The sequence below is a fragment of the Schistocerca americana genome, unplaced genomic scaffold (assembly GCF_021461395.2).
Source record: "Schistocerca americana isolate TAMUIC-IGC-003095 unplaced genomic scaffold, iqSchAmer2.1 HiC_scaffold_97, whole genome shotgun sequence".
Classification (NCBI taxonomy): Eukaryota; Metazoa; Arthropoda; class Insecta; order Orthoptera; family Acrididae; genus Schistocerca; species Schistocerca americana.
Genome location: NW_025726752.1, coordinates 570,001 through 575,000, shown reverse-complemented (window position 1 = coordinate 575,000; position 5,000 = coordinate 570,001).

Sequence of the window (5,000 nt, the reverse complement as noted above, 5' to 3'; positions counted from 1 at the left end):
GTAGAACCCACGGGCAACGGGCGCTTTCCGGTAGTAGGAGATGTGTGGTAGAGGATCGCGTTGCGACCTCGGACAGAAACTCGTCTGTGTGACAAGAGACATCTTGTAAAAACGAGTACCTAATAAGGGAACCGTGGGGTAGCTGCTGGGGTAGTCGTCGGAGGTGTCGGTTCACGCGTGAACTAGTATCCAAGTTCTCCTACGGGAGATACGATGAGCCCCTTGGCAGACCGCACGGCAGCTACCTATAAAACTGCCTGTTTTCTACCTTATCCCTGGTTGATGTCTCGACAGGGCAACGGGCGACTCAGGCAGTAAGAGATGTGCGGTAGAGGACCCGAATTAAAATGTCCTCGGCGGTTACTCGTCTAACGTGGTGGGACTAAAGCCAACACGAGTAGTAAACATTTTTGGTCCGAGTCCCGAACATCTGGGACTTGGCTTTATGGCCTAGAACCTGTGGCTAACTCGGGTGTAGCTGGGTAGAACTGGTGAGCCTGAGGGTGCCCGGGCTCGACAGTGGGTAAGCCTGGCCAGCTGCGAGCTGTACTAATTACGAGCTACAGACTCGATCGCGTAACTCACTGTACGGATTCCGATGCTGAGTGATCAGCTAGGAGGCGCCCCGTCCACGTCGGTCCCCGTGGGCGTTGCACTCGCAGTCGCCAAGACTCGGGGCAATGGCTAAGTGCGCTCCTCAATATATTACTCGGAAGAGTAATGAGGGTCCGAGCCCCCAGTGTGGGGAGAGTTTTTCCGAGCCCTGACCCACCTATTTGGCAGGGCGTAGCTTCCCCCACCCCTGACCTGTGACATTGTCACAACACACCGGCACTAGTCTGTACACAAAAATGTCTGTAATTAATTGCCATACCCGGGGGAAGCTGCCGAGAGAAGTACCTACGTAGTGGAGCCGCCGTTCTACTGTTGAACAGGAATAGAACAGCAAAACTTGACTGGAACCAGAATTAGTACACACAGGGCGCTGATTAGTAAATGATGCAGAGCCATTATAATCGAGACGACATATCCGAATGTCCCTATACATGAGCTGCGGGCTGTACCAGTTACGAGCTAGAGACGCGACCGCGTTGCTCTCTGTACGAATGCCGATGCTGAGCGGTCAGCTAGGAGGCGCTCCATCCATGTCGGTACCGGTGAGCGTTGCACTCGCAGTCGCAAGAACGTACGGCAAGTATATTACCTGGAAGAGTCAATGACAGTCCACGCCCCCCTGCGTGGGAAGAGTCTTTCTAGGCCATGACCCACCGGAAGGGCGCAGCGTCCCCCACCCCAGACATGTGACGTCACACCATCGGTATTGACGACTAGACTGATTCCTTATAATCATTTGCCATACACCGGTGGAAGCTGCCGAGACGAGTAACTACATAGCGGGCTCGCCGTGTCACTAATGTACAGAGATACAACAGTTTCGACTGGAACCGGATTAAACGTATACACGGCGCTGATTAGTAATAGATAGAGCCATCAGAATACAGATAATGTATACAACTGTCCGTATACATGCTGAAAGACTCTGCTCACAATCACAACCACACGTCAGCCACACACCCTTATCACGCACTACTCTCTGCCTGTAACACGCACACAGACAATATGTAAGCACCAGCATGGAACAACACCCAGTGCATCCTCTCCGCCACATTAGACAATCCACACTGTCATAACCAGACTGGGAGGTCCACTCAGAAAACAGAATATCCCACCCACCCGACAACCACCATTGCTCAGCCAAGCCACCAACACCCACACATGTCCTACACAGGGGTGCACCCAACATCACAATACTGCCTCCTCTCACAGCACACAAACAATGGCAGGAATGAAAGACACAGGTCTGCCACAAGCATGGAATGAGAGCGCCGCCTGTCATGAGCCAAAGGTGCATCCTGACGTGGCAAATCAGATGATGCCGCAGGCATCCACTTACTATAATCACAATCAACAAACCGGCCGCCCCGCCCCGCCCCCCATTAAACCTTTCCTTACAACAATGTGTACCTTAACCTAACCTATATCGTACCGTAACCTAACCTATATCGTACCGTAACCTAACCTATGTCGTACCGTAACCTAACCTATGTCGTACCGTAACCTAACCTATGTCGTACCGTAACCTAACCTATGTCGTACCGTAACCTAACCTATGTCGTACCGTAACCTAACCTATGTCGTACCGTAACCTAACCTATGTCGTACCGTAACCTAACCTATGTCGTACCGTAACCTAACCTATGTCGTACCTTAACCTAACCTATGTCGTACCTTAACCTAACCTATGTCGTACCTTAACCTAACCTATGTCGTACCTTAACCTAACCTATGTCGTACCTTAACCTAACCTATGTCGTACCTTAACCTAACCTATGTCGTACCTTAACCTAACCTATGTCGTACCTTAACCTAACCTATGTCGTACCTTAACCTAACCTATGTCGTACCTTAACCTAACCTATGTCGTACCTTAACCTAACCTATGTCGTACCTTAACCTAACCTATGTCGTACCTTAACCTAACCTATGTCGTACCTTAACCTAACCTATGTCGTACCTTAACCTAACCTATGTCGTACCTTAACCTAACCTATGTCGTACCTTAACCTAACCTATGTCGTACCTTAACCTAACCTATGTCGTACCTTAACCTAACCTATGTCGTACCTTAACCTAACCTATGTCGTACCTTAACCTAACCTATGTCGTACCTTAACCTAACCTATGTCGTACCTTAACCTAACCTATGTCGTACCTTAACCTAACCTATGTCGTACCTTAACCTAACCTATGTCGTACCTTAACCTAACCTATGTCGTACCTTAACCTAACCTATGTCGTACCTTAACCTAACCTATGTCGTACCTTAACCTAACCTGTATTGCGCCTTAACCTAACCTGTATTGCGCCTTAACCTAACCTGTATTGCGCCTTAACCTAACCTGTATTGCGCCTTAACGTAACCTGTATTGCGCCTTAACGTAACCTGTATTGCGCCTTAACGTAACCTGTATTGCGCCTTAACGTAACCTGTATTGCGCCTTAACGTAACCTGTATTGCGCCTTAACGTAACCTGTATTGCGCCTTAACGTAACCTGTATTGCGCCTTAACGTAACCTGTATTGCGCCTTAACGTAACCTGTATTGCGCCTTAACGTAACCTGTATTGCGCCTTAACGTAACCTGTATTGCGCCTTAACGTAACCTGTATTGCGCCTTAACGTAACCTGTATTGCGCCTTAACGTAACCTGTATTGCGCCTTAACGTAACCTGTATTGCGCCTTAACGTAACCTGTATTGCGCCTTAACGTAACCTGTATTGCGCCTTAACGTAACCTGTATTGCGCCTTAACGTAACCTGTATTGCGCCTTAACGTAACCTGCATTGCGCCTTAACGTAACCTGCATTGCGCCTTAACGTAACCTGTATTGCGCCTTAACGTAACCTGTATTGCGCCTTAACGTAACCTGTATTGCGCCTTAACGTAACCTGTATTGCGCCTTAACGTAACCGATATTGCGCCTTAACGTAACCTATATTGCGCCGTAACGTAACCTATATTGCGCCGTAACGTAACCCACATTGCCCCTTAACGTAACCCACATTGCCCCTTAACGTAACCCACATTGCCCCTTAACGTAACCCAACACACGTTGGGCCTTAACCCAACACACGTTGGGCCTTAACCCAACACACGTTGGGCCTTAACCCAACACACGTTGGGCCTTAACCCAACACACGTTGGGCCTTAACCCAACACACGTTGGGCCTTAACCCAACACACGTTGGGCCTTAACCCAACACACGTTGGGCCTTAACCCAACACACGTTGGGCCTTAACCCAACACACGTTGGGCCTTAACCCAACACACGTTGGGCCTTAACCCAACACACGTTGGGCCTTAACCCAACACACGTTGGGCCTTAACCTGCTCTGTAATTGTCATACGACGCGTTAAATTAGTGTAGTGTTGCCTAACTGCAACCCCCGCAATATAGTTTGCTACTCGCACTGCCCGGTCCCCAGTGTATCGCTTCATGTTAAACACCTTGCAGCTATACACTGTAATGTGGATGGCAGCAGGACGTACATGCTCAATGCCCTTTGCAGTTGTTCATTGGCATTTGCAGTTGTTCATTGGCATTCGCATGTGCGAAGCACTTAGCCTACGCTGTGGTACGGCCTGTGTCAACTGTCCGCTGATGTTGTACGTCCAAATCACACACTGTACTGCACATTGGTCCTCATGTACTGAATGATACATCGTGGTACATGTGACCGTACAACGACTGCGCCAACAACGGCGAACCATGCGGTCCAAATGTTGTGCACTCAGCTACGTGTCGTCTCCCTATAAGAGCTGGATTGCAGTGTGGTATGCCCTGGATGGCGATCAGCATGAGCCGTCTGTTGATGTAGTGGCGCGTGTTGTCAGACGTAGTCGTCTCTTCTCACACACCGTGATAGCATGGTGCACTGCGTTCCACATCTGCGACATGCGACAGAGGCCGGTTGACAGTCGTTCGCGCAATGGACATCGCATACGTACGGGGGCCACCTTCCACGTGTTCGCGAAGCGTGCACATGTTGTTGCGTGTATGTGGGCAGACATAGTGTGTCGTGACACCTGACACAGGCATGCAACAATCGTTGAATTTGCAAATGGCGATGGACGCCTACGTTTGCTGGTGACGTTATGCAAATGAACAACTGGTAAACCGTTGTGGTGCGGTTGTTCTCGCTAGAGGTGAATCAGTGATGGCGACGATCGGTTGAGCTACCAACCGGTTGTTCCAGCGATACCCACCATGCCCACGAACGTGAATGGCATCTGGGTGTGAAGCGATACGCGGCGGTGGCTGGGTGGGACCGTCCCCGGCCGGTGAGGGGGGGCCTCCCGGCGTGCTGGCCGCGCGGTGCGTGGGCGCACGCGCTACAGCCGGCTGGTGGGGGCGGCCAGTGGCAGGCGCGCCGGCCG